Raw genomic sequence first — 8,680 nt, forward strand, 5'->3', positions numbered from 1 at the left:
GAAACGGTGTCTCACAGCGCCCTATGCTTGCAGCTTAGTCATGGAGTCAGAATAGTGTGAGTTCAGTGAGAGTTAGTGAAGTGCATAGTGAAGGTGAAGTTCAGGTGCGGTGGGCTGCTAGGGGCAGCATGTGTCACTTGTTCCAGGCAGTGGGAGGCATTACTGGGATCCAGAGCAATCGCTCCAGTCACGTCCAGAGCCTAAGGTCTGGTATAGGAGCTGCCGGATACTTTGTGTACTCTGAAGTACAAAGGAAGATGGACAGGGACCTGCATAGATGGAAGTTGAAGGCCAGTCCCGGGTGCACTGCAGAGGTGGACGAGAAATACAGGATGAGCTAGCAACAGGGCTGAAGAGGAGTTATGCTAAGAAGGAGGATAATGTGAATTGCTGTGCCTTATCCTGTCTGTACCCACCTGATGAACTAGAACTGTCAAGTATATGTTTGACTGTTACAAAGAACTTTGTGTCCCCTAAATTGTGTGCGGCGGCTTCTGAGGAAAGAAGCCTGAAGGCAGTGGAGGCCTGCGGCCTACAAGAGAATGTGCTGCACCCCACACCCTAGACCACACTGGGACTGGGACACCCATTGTCTGTAAAGTGCCAGAGCGAAATCAGACAGACGTTCAGTCACGACTACCGCTCTGTGCCACTTTACAAGATGAGTGATAAGGGAACTTCTCGATCAGAAGAGAAGAGGAAATAATGGTCGCTGCCCAAACTGTGACAAGAACAGGACCACAATGTGTGTCACCCTGGCCTGGATGCCACAAATGTATAATAAAGCTGTGTCTGAGAGCAAAGGGGAGGTCCTCTAGTCAAGGGCCATTAGCATGCAATACCTCCTGTCACAGGCCAGTAGGGGGAGCAGGCTGCCCCTATAAAAGCTGGAACTGGGGGCAGGGTTAGAGAGAACTGGACAACCTGTCTCTGGATTGAGAGGTGTCCCAGAGCCGGGACAGACAGTTGTGTTGCAGCCTAAGAGGACGTGTGGCAGTAGGAGAGCCACGAGCCAGCGACAAAAGGCGAAGTGAGTCTGTCCTGGCAGATAAAGAAACTAATCTTCCAGACTTTGGTGTCTGAGGCTGTGAGGATTCCACATCCTACAGCAGATAACCAGTCCGCAGGGGACTGTATGTTCCTTGGCCTAAGAAGCCCGGAGGCTCCGCCATAGCAGAAGGGACCAACAGAGCCGTACCAGGCCGGGAGTAGCAAGGGACCCAAGTTGCAAGCCATACGGGCGAGAGGACACGGTGAGCTCAGGAACGTGAGCTGTTACATTACCAGAAGGGAAATAGCCAGAAGGAGCACAGAGAGCACGGTAGGCCGACACCCTCATCTTGACCAGGGCCAGCTTCCCACTTGCTCTCAGACATCCAGGCCCCCTCCTAGCCGGGCCTGTTTCTGGGTCGTTTTACCTGTTCTAATAAAGACCCTGAACTGTGTAAGAGGCCTCCGTTTCCTGGCTAACGCGGTTGGAATCATCCCCTCCATCATCCATCATACACTGCCCTGGGGCCCTACTCTTCCCGTGGGGAGTTGTACTATTCGGAGCTGCACATTTACATCTGCCCCAGAGGTCTGCACTGCAGCGGCGGTTAGCACTGACCACAATCCACGGGTGGCGTAGTCGGACATTACTTAAAACTTATAAAGGACTGCCACTGGCCTGACCACCCTAAGCCACGGACCGGGTTGCCACCACTACCCCCATCGTCTCCCTATTGCCCGGCTCCGAGTGTCCCACGGCCCAGGGGGTGAGTCAGCTTTGGCGTAGTCGGCAGGATTGTAACCAACCCGCCACAAACGGGTATTGCGTGCCTGAAAAAGACTGTACACGTACCTGAAGAAGAGTTTTTCCACCACCCGGAGCCGTTTCCCGCCATTTTCAACCGTCTCCCGCCATCTTCCGTCGGTTCCCGCCATCTTCAGCCATTTTCCTGCCAACGGATGCCATCTTCAGGACGCTGCGCGGGAAGAGGAGGGGCGTGGACGTCCAAACCGCGCGAGACCCGAATCTCCGCCCCACGCACCGACGCTGCGTAAGGTCCTGGAAGGGAGAGAGAGCGACGCTGACGTCATCAGGACGCGACGCAGGTCCTCGTCCGGAGCAGCACCAGCGGAGTCGCGGCCTACAGAAGAGGATCGTCAGAAGGTAGACCACGCTTAACTAGGGGGGAGGAAGATGTCGGACACTGAGGCGCCCACTACCACCAGCACAGCTGCAGCAGCGGTGATGCCATTTTCCCTGCCCTACGTCAATGGAGGGCCTGGTTGCCTAAGTATTCAGGGGAGCCCCATGCCCTAACTGACTTTAAGGAAAGGCTGTACAGTTTGTTCCAAGTTTACCCCCTGACAGAGGAACAGAAGATTAGCATACTGACAGGGCAGTTAACTGGCACAGCCCAGCGGGAGGTAAAGTAATGGCCCGCTGAGGAGAAAAGGACCGTAAAGGACATTCTGGCCCGGCTGCGGGGTACCTTTGATACACGTACCTCCGCTGAAATTAAAATGCGGTTCTACGGATGTAAGCAGCGGGCACAGGACAGCATCAGAGACTATGCCCTAAATTTGCAGGAAGCCTTGAGAGCGATCAAACAAGCTGACCCTGGCAGCGTGCAGGATACGGATAAGCTACTAACAGAACAGTTCATAGAAGGTCTGCTGTCTAGCGCCCACAGGACCCAGCTGCGCCTCATGTTCTTTCAGAACCCTGATCTGACCTTTGCCCAATTCAAGGACAGGGCCATAAGGGTGCTCCGTGAACCCGCAACAAGTGGCGCTATAAACCCCCGGCGCCCTGCTCTCACCTACCACCAGAAGGCGGCGCCCTCCTCTGTGGACTCTGTGGGGGACGATGCACAGGCCCTGAACCAAGCCCCGTCGAAAGATCTGCATCACCAAGTCCAGGAGCTGACCAGGAGCGTTGCGGCATTGACCAGGACCGTCCAGGCGTTACAAGTGGACCCGTCAAGACCCATCGAGTTGGCTTCAAGTCCGGAGAATGTCCCGTGGCGTCGACAGAGGAGGACCCCGTCGTTCCGAGGGAGGCCCACAGATCGCTACGCAGAGGATGGACAGCCCATTTGCCGTCGATGCAACCAGCCCGGACACATTTCCAGGTACTGTAATTTAAACGGGTCCAACCTGGGGCAGAGAGCCAACCCCCAGGCATAAGATCACCAGGCCCTTATAATTGGCGTGATAAGTACGTTGGGGGGGGCGCCCGGTTTTACCCGTGGTGCTGAACGGTATCCCCATGAGCGCCTTGCTGGATACCGGGTCGCAAGTAACTACTATCCCTTATGTACTTTTTAAGCAGTATTGGACTGATGCTGATATAACACGGTACCCAGACAGTGACTTGAGCATCATCGCCAGTAATGGCTTGCCCGTGCCGCAGATGGGGTTCAAGGAAATGACCATTAAAATTGGTAAAGTTGAACTACCGGCACAGGGAGTGATTATTGTGGACATTGACCGTCGTGAAAGTCACCCTAAAATAACTGTGGGTACTAACGTGATTGAAAATTGTCTTTCAGAGGTAATTGTAATTCTACAACAGGTGGCAGTGAATGCTAGTTCCAGCCAACAGAGAGTCCTCAACAAGGAGATAAAAGCCCTGATGAGACGGCAGCAGGTAGAACTGTCTGGTGGTGAGATCGGTAGCGTAAGACTGAGTGACCCATTCCCCATTTCCATGCCTCCCAAAAGTGAAATGATGATCTGGTGTCGGACTGCAATCGGGTTGAGAGGTAGAGACTACCAAGCCATGGTAGAACCCGTGTACTCAGACAGCAGGCCCACCATTTTGACAGCCTGGGGGGTGGTTGATGTCCGTCATGGGAGGGTGCCCGTTCACATTCTCAACATTGGGGAGAGGGAGGTACACTTACCCAGGTACGCTACACTTGCCAAACTGTTTGCTGTTGAGCACAAAGCTATCAGGGCCGTGGAACCTTTGCCTCCCTCTCCACAGGCGGAGAGTAATGGCTCCCAGAAACAAAAGGAGGACTGGTGCCAGAAACTCCATGTGGGTGCTGACTCCACTCCCCTGCACCAAAAACAAGGAGTCTACCGGGTGGTACAGGAGTACGAGAGAGTCTTTAGTAAGCACCCGCTAGACTTCGGCAGAGTAAAAGGGATAGAACACCACATCCCCACAGGGAGCCACCCACCAATAAAAGAGAGACACAGGCCTGTACCCCCTGCACATTATCAGAACGCCAAAGGTATGCTGCGGGAAATGAAAGAAGCTGGGGACATTAGAGATAGCTGTAGCCCCTGGGCAGCCCCCCTGGTTCTGGTAAAAAAGAAAGACGGCACCATGAGAATGTGCGTGGACTATAGACAAATCAACCGTATCACCCACAAAGACGCATATCCGCTGCCTAGAATAGAAGAGTCTTTAGCCGCACTAAAATCAGCTAACTTCTTTTCTACTTTGGACCTTACTAGCGGGTACTGGCAGGTTCCTGTGGCAGAGGCTGACAAGGAGAAGACCGCCTTCACCACCCCGATGGGACTGAGCGAGTTCAACTGTATGCCCTTCGGGCTCTGGAACGCACCAGGGACCTTCCAGAGGCTGATGGAATGCTGTCTAGGGCACCGAAACTTCGAGACTGTCCTCCTTTACCTGGACGACGTGATCGTCTATTCGAAGACTTACGAGCACCATCTAAAGCACCTGGCCGAGGTGTTCGAAGCCCTGGCAGGCTATGGCCTGAAGGTGAAACCATCAAAGTGTCACCTGTTGAAACCGAAGGTCCAGTACCTAGGGCACGTGGTAAGTGCGGAAGGAGTAGCCCCCGACCCTGAGAAGGTCACGGCAATCAAGAGCTGGCCAAGCCCTTCGAACATCAAGGAAGTGAGGCAATTCCTCTGGTTGGTAGGCTACTACCGAAGGTTCATCCCCGGGTTCACTAAGATGGCAGCTCCTATGCAGGACTTCCTGATAGGACAGTCTAAGTCCAGAAGCCAAAAGCCACCCTTCAAGTGGGATAAACCGGAAGAGGAGTCCTTCCGTCAGTTGAAGATGGCCCTCACAGGGGATGAGATCCTGGCCTACCCTGATTATGGCCAGCCTTTTATTCTCCACACAGACGCCAGTAATGTGGGACTGGGAGCCGTACTGTCACAAAACCAACAGGGCAGAGAAAGAGTGATCGCGTACGCCAGTCGGAAGCTGAGGCCCACCGAGAGGAACCCGGAGAATTACAGCTCCTTCAAGCTAGAATTCTTGGCGGTGGTGTGGGCCCTAACGGAACGCTTCAAGCATTACCTGACCTCCGCAAAGTTCACTGTGTACACGGACAACAACCCGTTAACACACCTAGACAGTGCAAGACTTGGTGCCCTGGAACAGCGGTGGATGGCCCGTCTCTCCAATTATGACTTCGTGATCAAGTACCGGGCAGGCAAAACCAATGCCAACGCTGATGCCCTATCGAGAATGCCTCACTTACCTGAAGGTGACGAAGACCCAGAAGAGCTGGAGGAGGTAGAACTCCCCGCGTTTCACCGGTATGGGGCCGCTCAATACTCCCACCGCGTGAAGGAGGAAGATTTAACAACCGTTATGATCAATCCCCTACCTCACCACAGCTGGGCCGAGACCCAAGATAGTGACCCTGCAATCCGCCTGGTGAAAGATCTGCTGACCCAGGAAGATGCCCGCTTAGATCCGGATGCTCCAGAGGAAGCCAAGCAGCTATGGAAAGAGAAGAGCAAGCTGTTCCTCTATGAAGGCAAGCTGTACAGAAGACTTGTCAACCACCGGACACAAGAGCTGACCTGGCAAGTCGTGGTCCCAAGGCGGGATGCAGCTATGGTCCTGCGGGCTTACCATGACAGAGCGGGGCACTTCGGTTGGAAGAAACTGGAGTTCCTGCTAAGAGGACGGCTCTTTTGGGTCGGCATGAGAGGGGCTGTAGAGAAGTGGTGCAGGGACTGTGGCCCTTGTAACTTAAGGAGAAAAGACCGCACCAGCCAGAAGACACACTTGAAGCCCATCGTCACCCAGCAGCCTCTTGAGCTGGTAGCTCTGGACCACGTCAAATTGGCTCCAAGCCGGTCAGGATACATCTACGCCCTGACAATCGTGGACCACTATTCCCGTTTTCTAGTGGTGGTCCCGGTAAAAGACTTGACAGCCCAAACGGCGGCCAGAGCCTTCCAGCAATACTTCTGCCGTCCACACGGGTATCCGGAACAGGTCCTGACGGACCAGGGTCCAGCGTTCGGAGCTGAAATCTTGCAAGAGTTCTGCAACCTCTATGGCTGTAAGAAGATTCGGACAACGCCTTACCGCCCACAAACCAATGGGATGTGTGATTAAATGAACAATATAGTCATTGATCTCCTGAAGACGTTGCCCCTGGAGGAATGCAGCCTGTGGCCAGAAAAACTGCCGGACCTGATAGACTTATACAACCATATCCCGGTGAACGCTACAAACTGCACCCCGGCTTACCTGATGCGAGCCAGACCAGGTAAGCTGCCCCTAGATCTGGAGATGGGAGTCCTAACACCTGAGGACACCTCCCTGGATGCGGACTGGGATTCGGAGAGGCGACTGCAGTACAAGAATGTACAGGAGAGTGTGGAGAAGAGCCTGGCCCAGGTGAGAGAAAGGCAAGAAAGACTCTTCAACCAACACGCCCCTGCTGGTCCCCTAGAACCTGGTGAGCAGGTCCTGAAGCGAAAGAGAAGGCTACATAAGATGGACGACCAGTGGGAAAGGGAACCCTACACCGTACTGCAGTCTGATCATGACAACTCGAAGGTGTGCGTGATCACCAAGGATGGAGGAGAAACCACTAGTACCGTCTCCAGAGACCACCTAAAAAGGTGCCCCGAACAACTCCGTAGTGCAGAAGAGGATCAAAGTGACCTTGAACCCGCAGAGGACAAGGAAGAAATGATCAGCACCGTTCTCTGAGAGTTCCCTCAGTCCTGGACTCGAATAAACGATGCCATAGTGGTACCCGTCCTGCATTTCCTGCAACCGGCTCAGCAACAACCTACACCAGAGCCGGAAGGTGAAGAAGAGCAAGCAGTTCCAGAGGCAGAAGAGCCTGTACCAGCAGCCCAGGAGAATCAACCCTCTGCTGACAGTGAGCCTGCCATGCCTGCGATGAGCCAAAGGACCCGTAGACAGCTGCCTGCCCTACCTGTACACCAAGCTGGTAGCTCTACCCCTAACGCTAGTGAAGAAAACCAGGTTGGTCCACCACCAGACAGTGGGTTACGCACGTCAACCAGAAGCACAAAGGGGCAGATACCCGCTCGCTGGAGAATATAGGGTGCACTAAAACGGTAAATAACCCTGTTGCCAAGTGTTGAAATGTTTGCAAATTTACATGCATGATTAGTAATTGTGTATTTCAGTTTCTTACAGTTACCGTACGGACTCAAAGGTTATGGACTTTTAATAACCGGGACTTTGTATGGACTGCGTTCGGAGCCTGACCAAGGAATGAACTAAGACTGTAAAGGACTTGGGGCTAGGACAGACCCCCACCTGGTTAAGGCTCCCCGTTGTGTTGGTGAAAATGGACACCCGGTCACAGACCACACTGTGACCTTAAGAACTCAATCTGTGCGTCACTTGCCTGATAATGTTTTATGGTCATGCATATGATCTTTGTTTATTGTTTAGTCCCGGAGTACAAAATTTTACTAGGGGGGAATGTGTCACCCTGGCCTGGATAACACAAATGTATAATAAAGCTGTGTCTGAGAGCAAGGGGGAGGTCCTCTAGTCAAGGGCCATTAGCATGCAATACCTCCTGTCACAGGCCAGTAGGGGGAGCAGGCTGCCCCTATAAAAGCTGGAACTGGGGGCAGGGTTAGAGAGAACTGGACAACCTGTCTCTGGATTGAGAGGTGTCCCAGAGCAGGGACAGACAGTTGTGTTGCAGCCTAAGAGGACGTGTGGCAGTAGGAGAGCCATGAGCCAGCGACAAAAGGCGAAGTGAGTCTGTCCTGGCAGATAAAGAAACTAATCTTCCAGACTTTGGTGTCTGAGGCTGTGAGGATTCCACATCCTACAGCAGATAACCAGTCCGCAGGGGACTGTATGTTCCTTGGCCTAAGAAGCCCGGAGGCTCCGCCACAGCAGAAGGGACCAGCAGAGCCGTACCAGGCCGGGAGTAGCAAGGGACCCAAGTTGCAAGCCATAAGGGCGAGAGGACACGGTGAGCTCAGGAATGTGGGCTGTTACATTACCAGAAGGGAAATAGCCAGAAGGAGCACAGAGAGCACGGTAGGCCGACACCCTCACTCTGACCAGGGCCAGCTTCCCACTTGCTCTCAGACATCCAGGCCCCCTCCTAGCCGGGCCTGTTTCTGGGTCGTTTTACCTGTTCTAATAAAGACCCTGAACTGTTTAAGAGGCCTCCGTTTCCTGGCTAATGCGGTTGGAATCATCTCCTCCATCATCCATCATACACTACCCTGGGGCCCTACTCTTCCCGTGGGGAGTTGTACTATTCGGAGCTGCACATTTACATCTGCCCCAGAGGTCTGCACTGCAGCGGCGGTTAGCACTGACCGCAATCCACGGGTGGCGTAGTCGGACATTACTTAAAACTTATAAAGGACTGCCACTGGCCTGACCACCCTGAGCCACGGACCGGGTTGCCACCACTACCCCCATCTTCTCCCTATTGCCCGGCTC

The 8,680-nt window shown here is 53.7% G+C and overlaps 1 protein-coding gene across 1 annotated transcript in view; it reads left to right on the forward strand.

The window, feature by feature from the left end:
• The window catches only part of LOC141196867 (dynein axonemal heavy chain 12-like), a 30,757-nt gene extending 22,786 nt beyond the window's left edge, over positions 1–7,971 (forward strand). The window contains exon 12 of the mRNA XM_073662602.1: positions 7,390–7,971. The gene's annotated coding sequence lies outside the window, so the exon portion shown is untranslated. The remainder of the gene's footprint in view (positions 1–7,389) is intronic.
• Positions 7,972–8,680: the final 709 nt, after the last annotated feature.

Source organism: Phyllobates terribilis, unplaced genomic scaffold, assembly GCF_046119375.1.
Source record: "Phyllobates terribilis strain yellow unplaced genomic scaffold, ASM4611937v1 Scaffold_76__1_contigs__length_6945272, whole genome shotgun sequence".
In the NCBI taxonomy this organism is placed as follows: Eukaryota; Metazoa; Chordata; class Amphibia; order Anura; family Dendrobatidae; genus Phyllobates; species Phyllobates terribilis.